General features: G+C 38.6%; 1 protein-coding gene and 1 long non-coding RNA gene across 4 annotated transcripts in view; one reads left to right on the forward strand and one right to left on the reverse strand.

Annotated features, from left to right (window-relative positions):
- The window catches only part of CDH20 (cadherin 20), a 214,895-nt gene that overhangs the window by 149,620 nt on the left and 40,048 nt on the right, over positions 1-25,227 (reverse strand). The gene's annotated exons all lie outside the window — the stretch shown is intronic.
- The window catches only part of LOC144280532 (uncharacterized), a 61,071-nt gene continuing 38,417 nt past the window's right edge, over positions 2,574-25,227 (forward strand). Inside the window, exon 1 of the long non-coding RNA XR_013348965.1 lies at positions 2,574-2,643. This is a non-coding gene — a long non-coding RNA (uncharacterized LOC144280532). The remainder of the gene's footprint in view (positions 2,644-25,227) is intronic.

Raw genomic sequence — 25,227 nt, forward strand, 5'->3', positions numbered from 1 at the left:
CCAACTGTGACAAGCAAACATTGACCTGTTCAGACTTTCTTATTCATTCTAGCTGAAGACAGCATTATTCAATTGCTGGACAGCTACACAGGTTTAGAGATGTACTCAGTCGCTACGCAACAATAAATTTTGCTGCCCTTTTCAGGATTCAAGCAAATGACCTTGATCTTGTTGCACTGTGGTTTAGCTCACAGAACAAGTGAGTTATAGATAATGTTTGGCCTTGTGGTATTCATTCATTCTTTTTTTCTTTTATTTCTACATTCAATAAATATGTTTTGAGCATCCCATAGGACTTAGGCATTATATCAAGTGTTAGGTACTTTGTCTAATAAATACGTGATAGCACGTACTGTGTGCCAGGTATTGACTCACTTAATTGTCTAACAACTTTATAAGGTATGTTTCCCTTGTTTTACACAAAAGGAATCTGAGTCACAGAGAGGTTGAGTAACTTGTTTAAGGTCACATAGCTAGTAAGCACAGAGCTGAGATTAGGATCCAAACAGGCTGGGTCCAAAGTCCATGCTCATGCTCCTAATACCAAGTCTCTTCTCTCCTGGAACTTTCAGTCCAGAGGGGACACAGACAACAAACAGAGAAAACTATTTGCTTAGATGAGAATATTTCTTGGAATATGGGGAGTTTAGACAGGGATGGGGAAGTATATGGAGAGGAAGTAAGGAGGACAGAAAGATAGGTGGGTCCCAGAAAGTCTCAGGGGTTTGGCCAACCACCAAGAAATTCAAAGATGCTGAGAGCTGTGGTGATCTGTTCGTATGTCCTGGATTGATGTCCATGGAAACTTCAATCCCTTTCTCAACCAGAGGGACTGGCAGTATCTTAGAGCCAGGCAAATGGGGTCATGTATATCATCAGAGAGGCTCTGGTGTCCCAGCATGGCAAATAAGCTAAAACAGTTCCCAAGTTCCCAGGAACACAGTGGAGAGAACAGCCAGGGCTGAAGTAATCATGTACACAGCCATTAGGGATATCTCGAGAGACTTCGTGTAGATGAATGGCAAATGCCCTCAACAGTATCTTACTACTATGAAAGCTCTCTCTTCTCCCCAGAAAGTTAGACTGATCCCAGGAAAAGGAGGGGTTGCTGAATGCCAGGGATGAACTCCCAGGTACCCCCACAGAATGGAGATTCAGAACAGAAGTGGAATAATGGAAAAATAAAGCTGATCTCTTACACGTCTGAGTTTGTGGAGTTAGGCTCTGACTTGCTTCACATGGAGGCATCTTCCAGGTTTGGTAAAAATTCACCTGGAGCAGATATTCACACTGTGGGTTGATTACAAACCCTAGAATTAAAGCCAAGTCGCTTGGAGGCACCGAGTGTAAACTGTGGGAGAACTGTCAGAGAGGAGGTCAACTCAGAAATCACTGCAGGTTTTGGAAATAACTGTGGTCTGTCATAAGGTGGAGCTTGAGAAAACACCAGAGAATGTTTTAAACCCTCTGGGCAGATTAAAAGGGGGTCTTTGGAAGAAAGACAATGTCAAGGTACTCAGAGGTTTAAATTTTTAAGAACATTTTTAGTAATTTAAATTACTGGTTTTATGAAGAATACCTAGAAAAGGTGAATTCTGAAAATGATTTTTATGTCTTCTAACTTGGACTGTGATTTTTCTAAAATAGTTATTCTAAAGAATAGTTGGTCTTTTAGCAGTACCTGCTAAAGTCAGAATACTGTTCTTTAGTCTGAGAAATGGCCATCAAGGTAAAAATGAATTCAAGGGGGATCCCTGGGTGGCTCAGCAGTTTAGCGCCTGCCTTTGGCCCAGGGCGTGATCCTGGAGTCCCGGGATCGAGTCCCGCATCAGGCTCCTGCATGGAGCCTGCTTCTCCCTCTGCCTGTATCTCTGCCTCTCTTGCTCTCTGTGTCTCTCATGAATAAATAAATAGAATCTTTAAAAAAAAAAGTGAATTCAATACCCCCTCAGTGGTGTTTGCTCCTAATTTGCTGATGATGCATGCACTTGTGTATACACACATATGCAAGCATGCATGCACACATGCACACACACACAGTCATGGATGGAGATACTCCGCCTGGGGAGAGAGTTGGGAATCTGGCTTCACTACAAGGCTGGTGCACAATCTCAGAGGGGGATGGATGGTTTCTTGGTCTATTGGGAAAGTACCTGTTCTTCTTCTGAAAAAGTTTTGCTTTCCTTTTATAAAAAGAAATGAACACTTTTTCATAGACTATTCTCCTAACTAGATCCCACACCTAGTAGTAAAGCCATAAATAGGTTGTTTGGGGGAGTGGGAGTCTCAGGAGAGAACCTAGGAGTGGAGGTTAGGCTTGGAGGGTTCCCATTTGCCTCTTGAAACAGCCATCCATTATCAAGATTAATGAGCATGACAAGGGTTGAACTGGGAACCAGCAGCCAGAGACAGCTCATGCATCCAGTTGTGTGAGAGTCAACAGAGTCAGGCCTATCAGCATATTTAAAAGGAACAACCTTGCTGTTGTATGGATAACTAATGGAAGGGAGGGAAATATTTTAAAATGCCAAGGCCACTGTACCAGTTTAAATTATTTTATAATTTTCTTTAGCAGTATTCACCTGGTTGAGTACCAGAATAGAGAGGAAGAATGCTGGAGGCAGATGAAGATGGAGGAGACTGGTAAGTACTGAGAATGGCATTTTTGGGTTGTCATGGGAGGTGGTAGATTGTTTATAGTGAGGGCACTTGCACAAGTAAACAGAAAGATTGGAGGTTATGATCAGAGAATAGGGTTTTTTTAGTGTCAGAAGTTCTAGATGGTATGGATTTTGGAATTGATGAGGCTGGAATGTGATCAAGGGCTTCAGTGGCTCAGATAGTGTGAAGGAGAAGGTCACTGGAAGTAAGGAGATCAAGGAATTGAAAGCCAGAGTTGGCAGGGGTCATCCACATGAATGTGGAAGGCACCAAGAAAGAAGACAATCAGCAAGGTAGAGATAAAGAAGACAACTCAGACCTAGAAACGGTTCTAACAGTAGCTAATACTCCTTCAGCGCTTATTAGGTGCAGTGCACTGTTCTAAGAGCTTTATATATTATCATTGCCCCATTTTATAGACAAGGAAACTGAGGCTCACAAGAGTTGATGGACTTGCCCAAGTGACATTGCTGGCGAGTCTCATAACTGGTTCTCAGACTTGGGCAGTCTGGCTCTAGCGCCTACATTCTTAACCACCTTGGTCTGTCGGTGAATGGGAAGGTAACATGGCAGGTAACAGGGAGCCACTGGGTATAGTGTGCAACTTAAGCAGGAAAGTTTGCAAAGGGAAAAGGAAGTGGTAGTCTTGGGCAACTCAAATTCTTGGCTTGGCAGAGTGAGAGGCACTAATGACAAACCAGCCTCCATTTAAGAAAGTGGCAGGTTCCAGACAGCAGTTCCTCTGGGGAGGAGCAGAGTTTTCCATTAAGGCAAGGAAGTGGAAGGAGCATTCTCTGAAAAGGTAAAGCATATGGGAAGTCTCCCAGGCCCAGTGGGAAGGTGGATAGGTAGGCAGGGGAAGGGGCGTGGTCAGGTGTACAGACCAGGTACAGATGGGGATTTGATGATACTGGCCAAGTGGGCTTGGGTTTCTAGCAGCTGTTGTGGCCTCAGGGGTTCCCTTTATAACTACAAGTGAGGCAGCTATTGGTAATGCAGTGGGTATACTTTGCTCGGGCTGATGTAACAAAGAACCACAAACCTGATGGCTTAAGCAACAGAAATTACTTGTCTGTAGCTCTGGGTGCTGGAAGTTCAAGATCACAGTGTTGGCCACGTTGGTTCATTCTGGGGACTCTGAGGAGGAATCTGCTCCATGCCCCTCTCCTAATTTCTGGTAGTTTGCTGAGAATCTTTGGTGTTTCTTGACATGTAAAAGCATCCCTGAGATCCCTACCTTCATCTTTGCATGCTGTTCTCTGTGCTTGTGTCTATGTCCAAATTTCCCCTTTTTATAAGGATACCAGTCATTTTGGATTGGGGCCCACCCTGTTCATTTTAACTGATTCTATGCAACAGCCCTAGTTCCAAATACAGTCATATTCTGAGGTACCAGGGATTAGGACTTCCACATATGAATTTTGGGGGGACACAATTCAAGCCAGAATAGTGGGTGTCAGGGACATTGCTCACTTCTGGACACTCCAATTCATTCAGTATTCATTCTGAGTACCTGAGCATTCAAGACACTTTACTAGGTATAACAGGGAATATACTGATAGACTGAAACAACATCCCTGGCTTCAGGGACCTGGAGTTGGTGGTGGTAGAAGGAGCCAGTGGAGTATGAAAAACTCAGATAACGAAAACAGGAGTAGAATCTGATAAATGCTATGTGAGATAGGAGCAGATTGTTACTTACATAAATTAAAAGATGATTTGAGAAGGGAGGTGAAGTCTTGCAGCTGATTTGGCTTATTTTTGATTATACAGGTAAGGGATCTCATTTCCGAAAATGTCAAACGACCTCCTGAAGGTCTTCCCTACCGTAATCTTTCAATTACACCATGTATATAAGCACACTTGCAGACCCATTTTCTAGTATGTCAGATGTCTTTGAAATGTATTACTTAAAAAATTATTTTTATATAACTGGTCAGGAAAAAGATTACATGAGCTTGTAAACACAGTGAAAAATAATGTTTGAAAGAAGTCAGAGACATTTATATCCAGAGCAAAGTGACTGAGCTGTTGACTAAATATTGACTGTAAATCTTCAGCCTCCCACTATCCACAGGTGCCAATCTGCCTACAGTTATACACAGTTTATATCATATATATTTGATGCCAAAATGCACAGTAAGTTTCTTGAATCCTTTAAAAATAAAATCACTAACCACCTTGAATCACTATGGTCTTCTGCTCCCTTCATAGCATTCATCTTTCCTAATTGAGGTCAGAATGAGCTAGGAGAAATGAGCTAGGCTCTGCACTTAGACCTGGACTCTTTTTGCACCAACAGATAAACATTGATTATTGCCAATGCAATTGCAATATTGAAAAATACAATGTGGAGCTGGGATCCATGGACTAGAACTTGATAACCATGGGAGCAAAATGTCTGCCCTGAGTTTAAAGGTGGTTAGGATTTGGTAGGTGTTGTGGTGTATGGTGTAGAAAGCGTAAGAAAAAAGAGAAGATGAAGAGGAAATTGATCTTACCCTTTTGGATATATAGTGAAATTTCCCTAAGAAAGTGAAATTATCTTAGGAACGATCTTAGGGCAAGAGGGGGTGAGAAGTGGAAATCTGGAATCATTGATTCAAAATAGAATTTCTGATTTATTTTATGCAAATGGAAGGTAGCATTGGCTTTGTTATTGACAGCATTTAAGACATCAGGTCCCTGGGTTACAGATGGGTCTGATTCTTGGCATTGGAATGCTTAAAGTCCCATAAAGTTGACCCAGACAGTGATCCAGGCACTAGAGATGAATTTGCCATCTCGTTTGTGGCAGTGAGGAACCATAACCAGGCAATGCATCATTGAGCCTCTGATTTGGGAAGGATAAATATGGGAAAAAAACCCTTTAGTACTTTTTTAAAAGAGCCTATTTTTAGGGCAGTTTTCAGTTGATAGCACAATTGAGTGCAAGTAGAGAGTTCCCATATCACCCCTGCCCCGACATATGCACAGCTTCCCTCTATTAGCATTCCCCACTGGAGTGGCACATTTGTTATAATTGATGAACCTACGTTGACACACACACATCATTATGATCCAAAGTCCATAGTTTCCTTACTGTTCACTTTTGGTGTTGTGTAGACGAATGAATAATGACATGTGCCCACAATTGTAGTATCATACAGAGTATTTTCACTGCTCTAAAAATCTGTGTGCTCCACTTCTTCATATATCTCTCCCCTCAACTCTTGACAATGACTGATATTTTTACTGTTTCCATAGTTTTAGCCTTTTCCAGAATGTCATTTGGTTGGAGTCATACAGTGTGTAGCCTTTTCAAATTGGCTTCTTTCACTTAGTAAAATGCATTTAAAGTCTCCTTTGTATCTTTTCATGGCTTGATAGCTCACTTCTTTTTATCCCTGAATATTTCATGGTCTGGAAGTACCACAGTTTATCTCTTCACCTATGGAAGGACCACTGTGGTTGCTTCCAAGTTCTGACAATTATGAGTAAAGCTGCTGTAAACATCTCTGTGTAGGTTTTTGTGCAGACCATTTGCAAATTCTTTGGGTAAATACCAAGGAGTGGAATTGCTAAATTGTATGATAGGAGTATACTTAATTTTGTAAGAAACCACTAGACTGACCTTCAAACTAGCTGTACCATTTTTGCATTCTTGCCAGCAATGAATGAGAGTTCCTAGTGCTTCGTGTCCTTGTCAGCATTTGGTGGTGTCAGTATCATGGATTTGGGCCATTCCAATAGGTATGCGGTGGTGGTATTTCATTGTTTTAATTTGTATTTGCCTGATGACCTATGATACAGAACATCTCATAAACTTATTTGCCATCTGCTTCTCCCTTTGCCTGTGTCTCTGTCTCTCTCTCTCTGCATCTCTCATGAATAAATAAATAAAATATTAAAAAAAAAAAAAAGGGCAGCCCAGGTGGCTCAGCGGTTTAGTGCCACCTTCATCCTAGGGTGTGATCCTGGAGACCCCGGATTGAGTTCCACGTCAGGCTTCTCTGCATGGAGCCTGCTTCTGCCTCTGCCTGTGTCTGCCTCTCTCTCTCTTTCTCTCTCTCTCTCTGTGTCTCTCATGAATAAATAAATAAAATCTTAAAAAAAAACCTTATTTGCCATCTATACATCTTCTTAGGTGAGGTGTCTGTGTACTACTTTCATGGTTCAAAATCTATGATGAATGTGTACATTTTTAATTATGATAGTCAAGAAGTGGTTTTAGCTCTTTCTATTGATTTTCAAGTAACAGCACTATCCTCATTCGTCTCTTCTCACCTTCCTTTCCTTCCTTCACTTATGAGATACTTCAGTGCATGATACATGGCAGTCTCTAAATTGTGTTTAATACATGTCAGTGATATATAATGATAAAGCAAATGGACATGGTCTTTGCCTTGACCTTTGGAGGGAAATGGATAGTAATGATATAATCTACAAATAAAAAATTGTGAACTGTGATAAGGTGATCAAAGAAAAGGTAAGAGAGCTATGAGAGTATATAAAGAGAACGCTGACCTATAGTGTATGGAAAGGGAAGACTTTCCTGAAGTAATGGTGTCTATGCTGAGTTCTGAAAAGGCAGGGGCATTGACAGGCATATCATGAGATAGAGATAGCTGTACGGTGGGTGAGAAGGTTCCAGAACAACTGCAAGGGACCAAGATTGGAGTAGGCCAGGTGTAACAGAAGAACTAAAAGAAGGCCACTGAGGCTGGGGTACCAGCAGGAGAGAGGCAAGAAAGCTGGAGGAGTAGGCAGGAACCAGATGGCCAAGGGGTAGGACACTTTTTCAGTGAGCAGTGAGATAAGCAAGTCTTAGCACTGGAAAACAGTCTCAGAGCTGCCTTGGGAGATGTTGCAGGAAGCAGACTGGAGCAGGAAAGAGAAGAGGATATTAGCTTGCACCAGAGTGGCAATGGAGATGAAAGAAGAGGACTGATTTAAGAAATATTTAGGAGGTGGAATAGTTTTTTTTTTTTTTTTTTGGTGGAATAGTTTTTTAATCTCCTTTTTCACTTGATGTATTGTGGATTATCTTTCTACATTTCAAAAATGTAGGCTCACCTAATTAGGTTTCCATAGTAGTTCATGTGGATCAATAATGACATATTCAATAATATCCTATTGATAGACTTTTTTTTTCAATTATAAATGACTCTGCAAAGAATACCCTTTATGTATTAATTGTCTGGTTATTCCCTTAATGGATATTTTACATTTGATGCCAAACGAACTCCCAGAAACTTTGTCAGTTTATTTGCTCATAATAAAAGTTTAAGAATTCTGCTTTCCATTTGCCAACCCAGTATATTGTCAATATTTTTTTATTTTAGCTGGCTAAGATAGTAGTTAAAGGAAATTTAATATCTTAACATGCATCCTTTTGATTCCTGATGACACTGACTATATTCTCACATGTTTACTGACTGACCATTTATATTTATTCTTTGGTGGGTTACTTTTAATTTCCTTTGCCCATTTATCTATCAGGATATTCTTCTCCCTGTTGACTTAGCATCACTCTTCTGTAACATTTTTTATATATATGATGCAAAAATGTTTGCTGGTTTTTTGTTTGCCTTTTAATCTCACTGACAGAATTTCCTAGTTCATTTTGTTTTGTTTTTACCATATATATTTTTTCACTTTTAAGTACTTAGGTCTGTCATCAGTCAGCGCTTTTCTTTATGATGATAGCTTTGTTAATATACTCAAAAGGCATTCCTCACTCCAAGGCTGTAAAATTATTTTCCAGTCCTTATTTTCTATTATGAATTTGGTTGGAATTTGGTATGAGGAGTAAGGAAGGGTTACTTGTTTAGCAAGTAGCTAGTCAGTTGTCCCAAGACCTTCTATTGAATAGCCACTCTTTCCCTCCCTGATTTGAAGTGCTATCTTTTTTATTTACAAAACTTTCGGATATATTTGAGCTCAATTCTGAACTCTGTATTCTGTTTCTGATCCCTTATCCTGTGCCAGATTCACACTGTTTTAATTACTGTTATTTTGCAATGCAATTTTTATATCTGGTAGTGCAATTGCTTGCATTATTCTTCTTTGTCAAAATTTCCTAGTTATTTAAAAATATTTATTCTTTTAAAATGGATTTTAGAATTATTTTTCCAAGTTACAAAAATATCCTATTATGGTTTTGGTACGGATTGAACTGCATTTGTAGATTACTTTTGCTCTAGCATTATGGGTCATTATAAATTTTTTTTCAAATACTGATTGAAGTGTTTTAATTTTGGAGCAAGTCAAAAGTTAAGCATATGTTGTGACCCTCCTTCAGAAATACATGAGAAATTGGCAAGCTGTATGGTATATAATTCACTAAATCACTGTATGGTTCTATATGATTTATTCATACAACAATATTTACTGAATTTGGCATATGATAGCTGGTGTTTTAGTGCTGGGGATGCAATAGTGACAGGATCTCCTTTCTCATGTTCTTGAGGAGAGCAACAGAGGAACTTGTCTTCTACCATAGATGTGGGATGGGAGTGGTAAGGTTGGAAAGGCTATGGTAGCTGAAGGCAACTCTTCCCAGAAGCAACTGCTTTGAAATTAAGAAAGGAAACCGAGTTGCATGAAGGGAAAGGTTTTTGTCTTGCTTTTAATATGGAAGACATTGGAACATATTTATCTGCTGCTGAATGATCTCTAGATAGGAAAAAAATAAATAGAGGAGAAAGGAAGTGCCTGCAGGTTCCAATTCCTTGAAGGTAAGAGTACAGGAAATGTACTTCTCACATGGAGTGTTAGCTTTTGATAGAAGGAAAGAAATTATAAGAGGAAATTCAGGGAGGGTGGCCCCAGAAACAAGTAGATTAATGTTTATTTCATTACTGGAATTACAGGTGCTTTTGGATAGACAGTAATTAAATTTATAATACTTTGCCTGTCATTCATCAATTTCAGCCAAAATGGATGTTGTATTCCAGTTTTAAGCTGAGATGTCATAGCTTCATTTGAAACGGAATTGTATTTAGTGTTTAGACCAGTGCTTAGAACAATGTCTGGCACACATCTGACATTTAGTATTTATTGAATAAATATTCAGATTAGTGAATGAACTATAATTGCCGAACAGAATTTTCATACTGTACAGGTGATGTCCCAGCTCCCATGTACACTTCTGTGTCAGTACGTCATGTTTATTTGACTCTTCCATGTGGTTACCAGACAAGGCATTGAGCTTTGGGATGGGTGGCTCAATTGGATTTTCTTAGTTGCCTAGCTGCTTTATAGTTAGTTACTTAATCTTGGAGAAATTACTTAGCTTCTCTGGGTTTTACTTTTTTCATTGTAATATGAGGAAATTGGAATAAATCTCTAGTTTTCAATCCTTTTAAACCATTGGGCATTTTTTTCAAATGGAAACTTCTGGAGCTCAAAATGTAATGCAGATAATCTCAGGCTGCTCAGCTGAAAATGAGGATGTTAGAGAGTGGACTCTATTTATTCGCAGCAATGTCCTTCATCCTGTTTCCACTCTTCCTGCATCTTGTTAGGGATCCCCAGATGAAGCAAAATCTAGAAACCTAATAAAGTTATCTCTAAGGTCTTTAACATTTGCATAAGTGATGAATGTACATTCTTACGTGATTTTCAATAATCCTAAAAAGTAAGGAATACATAGTATTATTATATCTTTTATGGATTTGGAAACTGAGGGTCAGAGCTTGTCATTTGCCATAATCTTATGACTGGTAAATGGAGGAACTGTGGCCAAAGCCCCAGTCCTCTGTTCCTTGTTCCAGCAGTCTTTTTTGTCACTATCAGATGATTTCCCCCACTGGCTTTATGCTGATTCAGCGGAGTCTCTGGTTAAACTAACTGAGAGGATTTCCACCAGAAACTATTACTGTATGCTTATAATACAGTTCACATCCTCACATATGTCATATAACCACTTAAATATGTTTTCCTAAATGTTGTTCTACACCTGATTTAGCTAAGTTACAAAACCTTTAATCAAATAGCTAAGAAATAATGAGTTGTGAGGAACCATTATAATTTCTCAACAGAAATCTCTAAAATGCAAATTAAATGAATTGACTGAACATTGAAATCTGTTTAATTTTGAAATCAGTTTCATGTTTTAAATAATTTTCATATTGAGGCAGATGAAGCACATAGTTTCATTTAGTGTAAAAACATAGAAATAAAAAATCAATTTTAACCCAAATGCATATACAAGACTTACAAGTTAATCAAGATTAATTATTGGGTTGGAATAGTTGACAGTTTGGGTGGCCACATAAATAAGGACTGTCACCCCAGATTAAATGCCCTAGAGTATTTTGGACTTTCATGTCTGAGCTTTCTCATGCTGACCTCTACTTTGGAGTGTTTTCTCAATCACACAAAGATATTACTCATCCTTCAAAGCCCATTTCAGAAGCTGCTTTCTCTCTGAAGCTCACTCAACATCATGGCTTCTCTTTCTACTTGGACAGAATTACTTTCCTTTCCCTGGGGACTCCCAAACCTTGGCACTGTGTAGGTAGCACTCTTTATACCATCAAATAGCCACTTGTAAAACTTTGTCCTCCTTGCTGGGTTTTAATTTCTGCCAGGGCAGAGAACATTAAGCACTTTAATTTTTTAAAGATGTTATTTATTCATTCATGAGAGACAAAAGAGAGAGAGACAGAGATATAGGTAGAGGGAGAAGCAGACTCCCTGTGGGAAGGCTGATGGGGGACATGATCCCAGGGCCCGAGAATCACCACCTGAGCCAAAAGACGCTCAACCACTGAGCCACCCAGGTGCCCCACATTAAGCATTTTAAAGTTGGTTTTTCCCCCTACTATAAAGGTACTATATATTTAAGGAGAGAAAATTTGGAAAAATTACAGAAAGTTACAATGAAAAGAATAATTCCATTGATCCATTGCCCTAATATAACCAATGTTTAGGATCTGAAATAATTTTTTCTGATAGTCCCCCACCACGGACAAATAGATATTGACTTTAGTTGGGTAGGTGTTGTTGGTGCTAGAAGGCAGTAGAAGACAATAAGTCTATCTTGTCTGACTCTGGATGTCCAATGTAGCCACCTGGCAAACATATATTTACATCTGTTCTATGACTGTGTACATTATTCTGTGTCTATTTAGAATGCAGAGGGGAATTTGCTCAGAGGATGGACGAGCTTGTCTAGAAAGCACTCTAGAAAGTCTAGAAAGTATTGTGTGAAGGCCCTTGACTCTGGAAATCTCATCAAGAAATTTAGCAGAGTTGCATGAATTCCAACCTTTTTGCCAAATGAGAACTGCTCTTCATTGAACTGAGTAATTGGACAATTGGACATGTATCCCAAAGGGGGACTGCATCTTCCTGTAGGTTCTCACAGTTAATGGTCTGAGGGTGACTGGGACAAGAACCATGACTCAGTGACCATTTTATCATTACACTTAAGAACGAATTGTTAACACTTTGAGCACACACCCTGACAATTATTTACCTCAGGCTCCTCACTCCTCCATTCCCTGCTTCTTTTGGCAGAACTGATTGCTGAGGTTAAGAAAGCCAGGCTCTGGAACAGTGAGAAAGGTGTATTTGCCATAGGGACCACACTGATGGTCATTGGTCTTCATTTACTCTAATGAACATCAACAGTGTGACGGGGGCCTGTCTAACCTGTGAAAGCTGAGTGCAAGTATAGGTGAAGATAGATCACTACTACTGGAGCTTCTTGCTGAAAAAAATGGAAATAGTCTCAGACTTTCTACCTACAGGATACCATTAGTTGAGACCCTCTTGTTTTTTTTTTATAACATTTTAAAATAATATAACATTTATCTGAGTTCCTTGTAGAGATTTTGTAAAATGCAGAAATGTGTGAAGATATAAATCAAAATCAACCATACATTCACCACACATAAATAACTACTGCCAACACTATCATGTATTTATTCAGGTTTTTTTTTTTTTCAGTTAATACATAGGTACACAATTAGGATAGTATTAGATATAAAAATGCTATCCTGTTTTTCATTTAACATAGCTGGCTATGTTTTGATACAAAATACTTTTAAGTTGGGTGAATACTCAAATAACATTTAGAAATTGGCTTAATATTTTGTCATCAGGATGAACTAAATTAACCTGACCCTTCCTCTATTATTCCATAGTCAGGCTGTTTCCAGTTTTCTGTGTTAGATATAACATTTCAAAGAATGTTCTCTATTATAAATTGCATAAATTTCTAATTATTTCCTTAGGGCAAATATGTAACATAGGGATTATTGGAACAAAAGGTAATAAATTGTCTAAGAGTATTTATTGACAAATATCTATCCAAGAAGTTATAGATGTTTGCCCTTCCACGAGTAATTGTTCTAGTACATTCTTAAGCTGAGTGTTATATGTGAAATGTTTGCTCTTTTTGATAAACACAAAAGATTTCTTACATTAAGAAATTATACTATTTACATTTTTTTCATATATTTGTCTACTTTTGTCTTCTATATAAATTGTTAACATCTTTTATGTGGGGTCTTAATGTTCTTAGTCATTGATTTCTTGATTGTCATAAATATGTTATTGGTTGTTAGTTTAGTTTAAGTATATATAAATTATCACATTAAGACAATAGTCTTTTTTTTGTTTTTTTCTTCGATGTGTATAAGTAGTATATTATGAGGAGTTAAAACCTAGGTTTGGAAATAAGGTGTTAGACAAATTCCTCTACATTTCTAGACCTTCATTTTTACATAGAGTTCTGTGATGCCATCTTCTGGATATGGTGACGAGATGGTGAAAGGAGGTCTAAACTGTAACGTAGGGTCTGACACACACGAGGTGTTTGATCCAATAGCTATTATTTTTACTTCTGTTAGGAAAATGTAGGAATTCTGTGAAACTTTTTTTTTTTAAAAAGACTTATTTATTCATTTTAGAGAAAAAGAGAGAGAACAGGGGGAGGTGAAGAGGAGGAAGGAGGGAGAGAAACCCAAACAGGCCCATGCTAAACATGGAGGTCAATATGGGGCTCAATCTCACAACCCATGAGATCATGACCTGAACCGAAACCAAGAGTCGGACAGGCTCAATTGAGTGCACCACCCAGGTGCCCTTGAAACAATTTTTTTGTATCTCTTGAGCAAATCGTATCAGATTTATCACTTGTCTACTAATAGATTGTTACATTGATGCAGTAAAGTACTTGGCTGCATTGGGATGTTATTTTTATTATGTTCTCAAATTTGATTTGCTTCTAATTATTTTTTCAGAGTAAATATTAATGTGGAGCTTTTAATAGTCCTTCAGCTGCAAATTACTAACTTAATTGATCAGTTGTAGTTAATCCCTAAATGCTAAGAGAATCCTGAAGATTCTATAAGAAAATAAAATCGGTACTTTATTGATCGATGTATTGGTTATTTACTTACTGCTCACAGCTGCAGTTGAAAAATATTGTTAGGCAGTCATCTTGGCCACAACGGCCTACTCATACTTTTGTTTAGGTTTTCTAAGTTATGGGAATAATTACATGAGAAAAGATGGCACACTGTGAGGGGTGCACAGACCCCTACTTTATGTTTTCATGGCAGAAGGCTGGCACTTCCACTTTCAGAAGATTTGTTCCAAGGATTGCAATATTGAAGACTATATGAACTTACTGTCAAAATTAGATTGAATTAGAACTTCTGTTTTCTTTCTCCTGATGAGATACAATGAACAATTTATGAATGATGATGATAAATGGCTTTAATCTCCTGTTGGACTGAAAACTGAGTGCAGCATTTTCTGAGTGATTTACTATTTAGAAGCATCTCTAAAGTGAACATACCTACTAGCCTGACACAACATACTGACAAAAATCTGGTAAGCGATTTTCACCCATTTTTTATGAAAAATGCAAGAACCGCTGCTCTTGGCTTCTGTCAGTTAAGGGAATAGGAATAAATAAATGTCTTATGTGGTTTCTTTTCTGCAAAGAGAAGACAAGGTAGGGAAGCCTTGTTCTGAGATGTGGCATTCTCGCAAACCACAAGGCTGGGATCTTTATATCACTCGGAAACTTTTGGATGGAGAGGCACCTGGGTGGCTCAGTGGTTGATCAGCTGCCTTCAGCTCAGGGTGTGATCCTGGGGTCCTGGGATCCAGTCCTGCATTGGGCTCCCTGCAGGGAGTCCCTCTGCCTGTGTCTCTGTCTCTCTCTGTATCTTTCATGAATAAATAAATAAAATCTTAAAAAAAAAAATAAAAAGAAAGAAAGAAACTTTTGGATGGAGTCCAGCTCTTTCCCATTGGGGAATATCCACTGAGGCTGGGTCCTCCCATGGCCATGCTCAGGAACTCCTTTTATAAGAACCTGTCTTTCTCCCTGTCTCTTTGCAGTTCCACAGGTATGGGGGAAAGAAAAGACTTCTTTTAATGTACTGAAAATAACATCCACTTAAAAGTGCTGCATCTCAATGTAGTATCTCATTTTTCTGGTAGTCTTGGTGAGATTACAGACACGTAAATATTTCAGATTCCTAAAATTTTCCTACCATAAGCACCAGACTCACTATCAAAGGTATTGCCACTTGTCTTTAAAAGTAGACGCTACAGAGCATAATATTTGATGATTCAGTCTTTCAGATAAGACTCTGGCTGATACCATGTTGTAACAATAGAAGTGAGTGCTTCTCTGGTCTCTCACTATGGGTCAGGTACCGTTTTAAGTCCCCTGCAGCTTCAAGTAATTTACTTCCACGTTTATTTCCATACAACCCTGTGACATAGGTACAGTGTTTGTCTTCATTTCACAGAGAGGAAACTGAAGCACAGAGAGGTTGAGAAACTTGTCTGAGACTGTAAAGTAGCCTATAGAAGAGCTGGGGTTCAGACATTTGCAGCAGGGTTCTGAATCTGTGTCGTTAGCCACCATGTGCTGCTCTTCTCTGCCCCTCTCGTGGTGGGTCCCTTTGAGCTAGTGAAGGCTGTTGGCTCTGCTCTTGTGCATTTTGTGTTGTTACATCTGTATGTGAAGGTGTCTCCTTAAGCTTCCCTGCTGCCATCTACTAGTTGTTTTCATCCTTTCTGCCTTTTAATTTGCTGCTACTCCTTGGATTTGGACTTGGGAAATCAGCATAAAAAAAGCTGATTAGAATTGCATATTGTCACCACTTGCTGCTCTCTTATGCGAAAATTGTATGAGCAACAGTATATGGAATCTGTGGATTTTGTTTTTAATCTCTGCAAGTCTTGGTTCTGGATAAGGAAGGAACTCCAGCATTTTGTAAGTGCCAAGTAATAAAAACAACACTAATAGTTATTTGTTGAGTATCTACTGTCGTGCTGTACTACATACTTAACCTCTGTTTCCTTATGTCAAATCCTTGCCAGCTCCTAAAGTGGGGATCATGCTCCCCATATTCACAGAAGAAGGAAGGAGGTCTCTGAGAGGTTAAGAGACTTAACCAGTTTTTACTCAGCTAATAAGCTAAAACTCAGGTGCAGGACTTGCTGACTCCAAAGCCCTGGCTTCTCATTCTACCCTTTTGCCCTAAGTATTACTCTGTTTTCTTTACAAACATTATTTCGATTGAAATGACCTTGCTTGTTGTTAGCTTAATTACTACAGTGCATTTAGACACATGCTTTGAAGTGTGGACTTAGAGCACAAAGTGGTCTGAGGCTTTATATTAGAAACAGTATAAGAGATTTTTGAAGGGTTGTTTTAAACATCATTCAGTCATGTTTGTGATCCCAATAGATATGAAACATTGGAGTGAAATGTGTCTACACTCTGGAGGTCCAACCAGGCATTGTTGCTATGGGGCATGGGACACGGATGAGGGTGAGGAAATGGGAACGACCAGCAAGAGATGAACCAAGAGACATTTTGGATATGGAATGAACAGAAGTTTTTACCTTATTGGGAAGTGGTGATGAAGGAAGTGTCGGGAATGATTTTTAAATTTCTGATTTATTTGAATTGGTGAAAGAGATTTTATGCCCTGAGATGTGGAATATAACAGATGGAATGACTTTTAAGGGGGAATGGATGGGAGTTTTATTTTAAACATTGAAGTGTGATGAACTTGTAGGATGCCCAGAAAGAAGTGCTCAGCTGAAATCTGACAAAAAGGGCCTATTTTCTGATTATCGTCATAGTTAATGGGGATTCTACAGGTTCCTGATGAGCAGGTTGGTGTTTTTGATGAAGGTGGATTGTCATGTGTATCAAACATTTTTGGATTGCTTCTCCAGCATTCTTTTTCCCTTTGGGCTTTCTTAAAATCACTCAGATCTGCGTCTAGAGAACTCCTCTTTTTTCATTCTCAGCCAAGCTCTTTGAATGGGATTGATATACCCTCTACTCAGTAGGCAGGCCTTTAGCATTTGAGCTCATTACCACATCCCTCTCCTGACTCCTGAGGGTTGGTTTTATCAGTTGAGATGCTTTGAGTTGCAAATAACACGGTATCTGAGTAAAAGTGTCATAAGAACTAGGAGATTATTCTCCCAAGAAGATTTCTGGAAGAAGGCAGCTCCAAGGCTTTTTCCATGATTCAATAAAGTCAATCTCTAGATCAGCCTAAGATTTTCATTGTCACAAGATAGCTGCCACAGTCTCAAATATCACTTCCTTCTGTAACAGCATCCAAAAAAGGGTAGACAGAGTAGATGTCTACTTACATTTCTCTTTAAGAGGAAAATCTTTTCCAGAGGTCTTAAGTAGACTTCTCTAAAGGTTCTATTGAGCAGAATTGCCCAAGCCCTAAAGCAGTCATTGGAAAAAGCAGTGGTACTATTATGATTGACTTAGTCCAACTATGGTTTATCCCTTAAGACTGAGGGAGTGGCTCACTTCCCTGAGCTGACTGCTGCTCTATACTTGAACAAAATCAAGGTTCTGCTATCAAGGAGGAAGGGGATACCAGCTATTGGATAGGCAACATATAGTCTGTTGCACTGGGTCTATGATTTAGTAGACACAAGTAGAACTTTGCAGAGGCATCCTTCCTGCAAGAACTTCCGTGCTCTTCTAAGAGACCTATAAACACTCTTTTTCTATGGATGATGTGATAATGCGGCTCTGATATCTAAAACTGCTGCAGCCACTCCGAAGGGAGTGCACCTGAGGAAAAAGACAATAACACAAGAGTAGGGAATGCAAAATATAGTGGGAGCCTTGAGTTTATGGTAGATTTCTGGATCAAACTGTAGCTGAAGCTGGCTATACTGCAGGGTGTCCAGTTATAAAAGAAAAGCCATTCTCTATTTTTGCTTAAGCCATGTTGGGCTAGGTTTTCTGTTACATGCAGTATGAACAATTTTTATAGTAAAAGCATTGGGAATTTGAGCAATGAGGCCTCTTCTTTCTGCCCTAATGAGGAGGACTGACCTCATTTTCGGTTAAATAGTGTTGAAAAAAAAAATAGTGTTGAACATGATTGGTAAAATTCTAATATGCTTTTTATCTTTGTAGCAAGGAACTTTTATTTACTCCAGACAACTAGAGGAATACCTCTCTATTTGAAGAAGGCAATGAGGACAAGATAGCTATATTGCCCTAGAGACATGTAACTTCGAAGTTCTGTGAGAAATATAAATAGGTCCCCTCTAAAATCTTCTATACTTAGTGAATAGAGAAACACTATTTTTCATTTTCCCTGCCCAAATGATTCTTCCAGATAGTACTCAAGTAAGCTGCCCTATCAGAGATTAAATGAGGCATTCATAACACATACCCTTAAATCCATGATCTGCTCTTATTAGGCTTAAAAAGTGGTGCCTTACTTATGAACACAAATGTCAGTGTGTCTTATAACTGCTTATTTCAGCTCTCCACATCTTTATCTTCTTCGAATAGCTGGCAACTTGATAATATTTTATTTTTGTCTTTAAGAGTGATTTAGTTTAAAATAAGCAAATAGGTAAGCAAAAAGGGCTTCCTGCCTGCTTCTTCAAAATGAGCAATGCCTCTGTCCTCAGGGGCTGTCAGATTTATGTCCTTAGATGAACAGTAATTACATTAATAACTTTAAGAGCTAATTAGCATTTTATAGTAAACACATTGTTCGTCGCACTAAGGGGAGGGATGGCTGTATCCTTTCAGTGGAATAATTGCTTTTCGAAATCAGAGCCCATTTATCTTAAATTCAGCGATACGTGCCATGGCCCGGCCAAGAGGACCCTTGTGTGCTGATTCTGTGCTGATTCTTCCCGAGCCCCAGTCTGGTTAATTCTCATGACAAAAACTGCAGAAACTCAAACAGGAAAATGTGAATTAACTTCAGTTTCTAACGTGTGAACCAAGGAAAGCATCCGGTACCTTGTCATCTCTTCTTCACATGCTTCACTTTTTCCAATGTTTTTCTCCTTTCGTTTTGAGAAAATGTGTTTGCCAAAGTGTTTATATACCCCGTTCAGTCTGAGACCACCCCCCCCCCCCCCGGCTCCTGGGCTCCGTACAGTGCAGGAAGGTACTAGGTACTACATTATTGCAGCAAGTCCTGGAAGTACACTTTGACTTTGCAAGCTTACAGCTAACCATGGATAAATTTAAGACTTTTCATCAGGATATTGACGCTCTTCCCCAGAAGCCCCCTTTTGGAAGTTTTCTCTGCCTGTAGCCACTTTCAGTACTTCCCTTAACCCATGGTTGCAGCAACTCCAAATCGACAGTCTTGTCAGAACGAATGATCTAAAATAAACATCCTCTTGTCCGCCTGCATGACTAATCCTGACATGGATGCTTTGCCCATATCAGCCATGAGTCAGTTGTCCTTAGAAGCGCTCTGCTCATTGTGTTGGTCCAGTAGCAGAGGAGGGCACAGAGAAGGTCTGCGAAGGGCTCATGACGTTACAATCCAAATTAAATCATCAAAGGACTCCTCCCCCCTCCACCACCACTTTCTCCCTCCTGGCAGCCTTCTCGGTGGCAATGGTTACCTCATTTACACAAAACCCTTAGAGTTGGTCAACAAATCACGTTAGAACCCCAATAACCATTTGATGTGTACCAAAGACACTAGACAAGAGAGAAAATGTAAATCTCAGGTCTATAGTTTTACAAGTTGAGGCTCTCCTCTGATGTTTTCTTTGCTACTCAGAGCGCTCTAAAACTTTGATATCTTAGGGATTCATAGTGGGAACTATCTAACGGTACTGACAACTATCAACTAATAATAGACATTCTGTCTCTTTGGTCCTCAAGAAGATTTTGTCGGTTTTTCTTCACTCTTATTAAGCATAACGCTGTGAGCCTAAAGAATAGAAAGAGAAGAGTTGCTAAGTTTGTGTATTCCAGGTCTCAAAACCAGGGAAACCAATGTGAGACTATGAAGAGATTTTTTTCTATTCATGTTTTAAGGTTTGTTATCCTCTATAAAGCCATTAAAATTCGACATTACAGTTTTGCAAAGAGCCTTAACAAAAATTTTGAGGGAGTGTAGTGATGCTTCAAAGCTGCTGAAATTATATGTGCCTAGCACAAATTAAGTAGAAATTGCTTGATTATTAGGCTTATCTGATCAATTAAAATAGCCAATTGGAATAAAAGAAATCCACTTTTGTGCCGTAATTATCTGAACTGATTGTCTGTGTCACACTTTCTGAGTCATTATCATTTTTATACATCATTTCAAGAGATACAGACAGCCTAAAAGCTTGCAAATTAGTTTTTTTATAAAGGAAAAAACCTAATTGTGGATGTTATTCTTAAATTTTCATTTTATATCATATTTAGGCATCTCAGAAAGTCTTTAATACTATGGGAAAACTACTGAGGGGGAGAAAAAAAGGCCACCATCCAAATTTATCACAAGATCTACTTAAATTGCTACATGTTCTCTCTTAGACTATTTGCAGTATATATTCTATTCTTGGTAAGTAGCCCTGAGTGTCTCATATTAATTCTGCCTGGAGTGTGGTTGTTTCCTTAAAATACATCCCAAGTCACACTTAAGCTCAAGTGCCAAATGCCAGGCCTTTAGAAACTAAAACAACTACAACAACAACAACACCGAACTGTTTTTCTCATACCCACCTGATTATTTTGGTCATATTTGATCTAACTCAGAGCTGTTACTAAAGAGTATAAGGACGGTCATCATCCTTGGTGGTTAACTTTGTGTGTTAACTTGACTGGGCCACCAGGTGTCCAAATATTTGGTTAAGTGGGTATGTCTATGAGGATGTTTCTAGATGAGATTAACATTTGAATCAGTAGATGGAGTAAAGCAAGTATCTCTTCCCAATGTGAGTTGGCCTCCAATCCACCCAGGGCCCGAACAGAACCAAAAAGGCTGAGTAAGAAAGAGCTTACTCTTTCGGAGTGTCTCGGAGCTGAGACATTGGTCTTCTCCTGCCTTCAGGAACTCAGACTAGAATTTATACCCTTGGTTTTCCCGGGCCTCCATTTTGCCAAGTGCAGATCTCAGGACTTACACAGCCTCCATAGTCATGTAAGCCAATTTCTTATAATATATACCTGTACTGTTTTGGTTCTTTTCTCTGGAGAACTGTGTCTACTACATCAGCTAACCAAAGTCAACATAATGTTGAAAATGAAGCTATTTCATAAGACTATTGTGTTAAGATTTAATTTTTAATATTCACAGAAGTATATAATCTCATCTTGATAGAATGAACCAATCTAGTAGGTGAGCAATCTACTGTTTAGCATTGTAGTCTTTTCTGATGTAACAGAGGCCTTTTGGCCCTTGGGGATCTGCAAGAAAGGCAGGGATGTCAAATATGCATAGGTTTCTGAGGGGAAGAGTAACACAGATCCAATATATAGTTTCATCCCCCAAGATTTAGACCCAATGGTCTAAAAACAAATAAATGGCAGTACTGGGGAACCCAAGGTAAAGGGCCCAGATAAGGACCTGCTGGCTGTCCCTTGTTCCATTGTAATAGAGTTTATCTGGGTACATGATTACCCTGTTAGAGATTGCATTTCCCAGATTCCCTTGCAGCTGGATGTGGCCATGAGACTCCGTTCTCTCCCCCATTCTCTCCAGTGAAATGTAAATAGATGTGCCAAGTACAACTTCTGCAAGTGATTGTCTAGAAAGATATTACTTGTTCCAAACTTCTTTTTTTTCCCACTTTTCCTGTGAGAGCCATAGACTGGAAAAGGGATGTGGGGGTGAACTCAACTTTGTGTCAATTCTAAGGGTTCCAAGTTGAAAGGAATGCATGTCTGTGAGTGGCCTCAGGGAGCAGTGTTGCCTCATGTTCTGTATAAAAGAGAAATAAACTTCCAGTCTGTGTTTTTGTTGTTGTTATATCAGCTAATCTTTATTCAGCCTTGCTAATACTTAATTAGCTTAATGAAACCTTACTTAGCAGAATCTCTAGGCTTACCTGATACTTCTCCATCAATAACTTAACTCTATGCCTGCATTCACACCTGTTCCTCACCACGGTCACCCTGATTGCTGATCTTTTGGGGGCTGTTGTGCCCTGAAATAGCTCATATGTTACACAGAAAATCTTGTAAGTAAGTGGAAGCTACACCTCCAAAAGGATGTATATATACTAAACTTATTTTACTCATAAAGAAACTGCCTGGAAAGTGGAAGTTGAAAGCTTAAGCTTTTTAGCATATTTATTTTCTCATTCTCCTTCTGTCTGTCTTTGTGTCCGTTTTTCTGACTCCTTCACACATACACTCACTCTGTGTATATTTTAATAATTAGATTAGAACAGCTAATCACAGATTCAGTAAGAGGCAATGTCTTTTTTAAGAGGAAAGGTCAGATTGGAAAACTTCAGTTTTCAAGAGCATCAACACCTAAGAAGCTGTGCTTCTTATAACATATTTATATTAATGCTAGAAATCTCTCTTAGATAATAACAAAAATACTACTAGTAGTTTGATGGAAAGTGACTTTCTGATGGAAAAATAATAGATGCATGAGGATATTTTATAACCAAATATAAACCAAAACCCATACAAATATATATGTAAAAATTCAGCATCTTGATTCCTTTTCTTTAGAAAGGAATTCATTGGTTTTCCTAAAAATGCTGCCTATAGAGAATTGAGTACTGTTGCCTTGTATCTTTTATACATTTGATAGGAAAATCAGGATAAGGAACCAACTGATATGTGTAGATCTATGCATTCTTTTGACCTGTGAACAGGATCTGCTGGAATTGACTTGGAGATGAGCTGATTTCACACCTCATAATTGGCCCACAGAAAATCTTGGTGGCTCTACTCTATTGTAGGGATAGAGAGCACATGTTAGTGTGCTCTTATTAAATTAAATTTATTTTTAAAAAATATTTGTAAGCCAGAACTTCATTATATTAAAGAATATATTCTATCAATGGGGTAACGGTTGATATCTGGCCAATAATATGTTAATATGTATTTTATGATCAAGTGAATCATATTTTCAGCAGATACTTTTCTTAAGTCAAGAGGTAACTCTTTCCTGTTCCCCCTGGATGTGGTTTAAGGCTAGACTGCTTCCCCACTGAGAGGTTACAGAGTTACAGACAGTATTTATTGGTTTATGACTGATTTATATATTACTTGATTTATATATATTTATAAATATTTGTTAATAAATTATGCAATATATATCCTACACTATAGGTTTAGTCATTCTTAAGTAACCTAATGTTTTTATTGTCTTTATTAAGGCTTACATTAATATTATTAATATTTATTATTTATTATTATTATTGCTAAAGACACCTAAATGGAGTGGATAAAACTGATAAATAGTAAAATAAGATGGCTTATTATTAATGATAACAATAAGACCAGAGTGGGTAGGCCAGGAAAGGAACACATCTACAAAATGTGTAAGACCCATGTCTTTCACTTGTACTTGCTTCGTGTAGACAGATCACTACTGACCTAAATCTGCCTTCAGTAGATAACTGGCGGCTCAGATCTTCAAGTACAGGAGAATCTAAAAACTCTGAAAGTATTTAGAAATGATTTAAACAAAATTTTTCATGAGTTTAAAAAGGGGGGGTAGATAATTTTCTGTAAAATGCTAATTGATCTCTTCTTAGTGTTTTGAAAAACAGATGTAAGCAGAATATAAAAATGTTTCTTACCAAAGACGTGTTCAATTTTTTGAAATTGTAATATATATCAGTGGATATTACATCAATACACATCAATATTTTCTGTTTGATGAAAATATACATCAATATTTTCTTTTTGAAAATAGTAATATTTTTGGTCACAGTTTCTGTTCAAACTAAAACCTAAAGTTTTATGGTTTTATTTTTTAGATTGAAAAATTACCTTTTAAAGAGTTGTAGGAATTTCCCCCCATTTGGAACAGACCATCCTTTTATTCTTGGAGGAATATATAATATACAATCATGGAATATTCAACTGTGGTGGATATTATTAGTTATGCAAAAATAAAGCAAATACCAACCCTTACCTCTCGGGATGTGTTGACGGTGAGGCAATTCAATAAAAATGCTTTACACTGAAGTGTTAAGAGTTGTGTTAAATAATGGAGATTTGCTGTATTATTTATGGTTTTATGGAGTAAAGTTGGTGAATACCCCTGCCCCCAACACACACATTCTAAATTTAAATACAGATGCTCTGTGCTTGAAAATTATAATTTGAGCTAGATAGGATTTCAAGTTAAGCCAGGACTCAGAGAGAAAGACACATCTGATTTTCTTGTCACTTCATCTTAGAGAAAAGATTATAGCAGAGAGCGGAAGATAATTCAGAATTTTTGGGAAAACTGTACTGACAGACTTGGACTTTTATTGTCTGGGCCACAGTGCCAAATTAGTCTCCTAGTCTTTGACAACATGGTTTCCCTTGAGAAGAATGAATGTCTGGGGGAAGGTTAATGTCTTCAGACGTGGAGTAAGACATGAAATGGGCCTTGGATTTAGAAGGGCAACGTTCTCCATGTCTGATGGGGGCTCAATTGGTCCCAGATACCAAGGCAAGGTGGTAGGTGGTGACTTTTTGGAAATGGGTGATACTAGTCCAGCAAGCTTAGGGCCCTAGGCTTTAAAAGCAGCCACTTTAGGGATCCCTGGGTGGCGCAGTGGTTTGGCGCCTGCCTTTGGCCCAGGGCGCGATCCTGGAGACCCGGGATCGAGTCCCACATCAGGCTCCCGGTGCATGGAGCCTGCTTCTCCCTCTGCCTGTGTCTCTGCCTCTCTCTCTCTCTCTCTCTCTGTGACTATCATAAAAAATAAAAAAATAAAAAAGCAGCCACTTTAGTAGCAGTTGTCAGTTATGTTCTTTGTTATACTTTCTTCCATCATCCCTATGCCTTTATTAAAGGCTTGGTTTCATAAGCACTGCAGGGAATCAGGGTCTGTCCCATGCTTTGGAAAGAGCAGCCAAGAGAATCCAAGAGAAGATCAGTCAACAACTCAGTCATGGTGGCAGCAGTGGCCATTCTGGTCAGAAGAATGGCACTCCTTGTGGTGGGACGGAAGTCCCCATGGAATCTACTAGGGAGCTCTTAAATTAACGGAGCAGCCTGAGAAATGGTAGGAGAATCTGATGGGGGCAAATTTCTGGTATTTGGGTAGAGGAATTTCACACAGTAGTAATTAGATATAAAATAAATATGACCTACTGGGGTCAGGAATATATGG

This window comes from Canis aureus, chromosome 1 (genome assembly GCF_053574225.1).
Source record: "Canis aureus isolate CA01 chromosome 1, VMU_Caureus_v.1.0, whole genome shotgun sequence".
Taxonomy (NCBI): domain Eukaryota; kingdom Metazoa; phylum Chordata; class Mammalia; order Carnivora; family Canidae; genus Canis; species Canis aureus.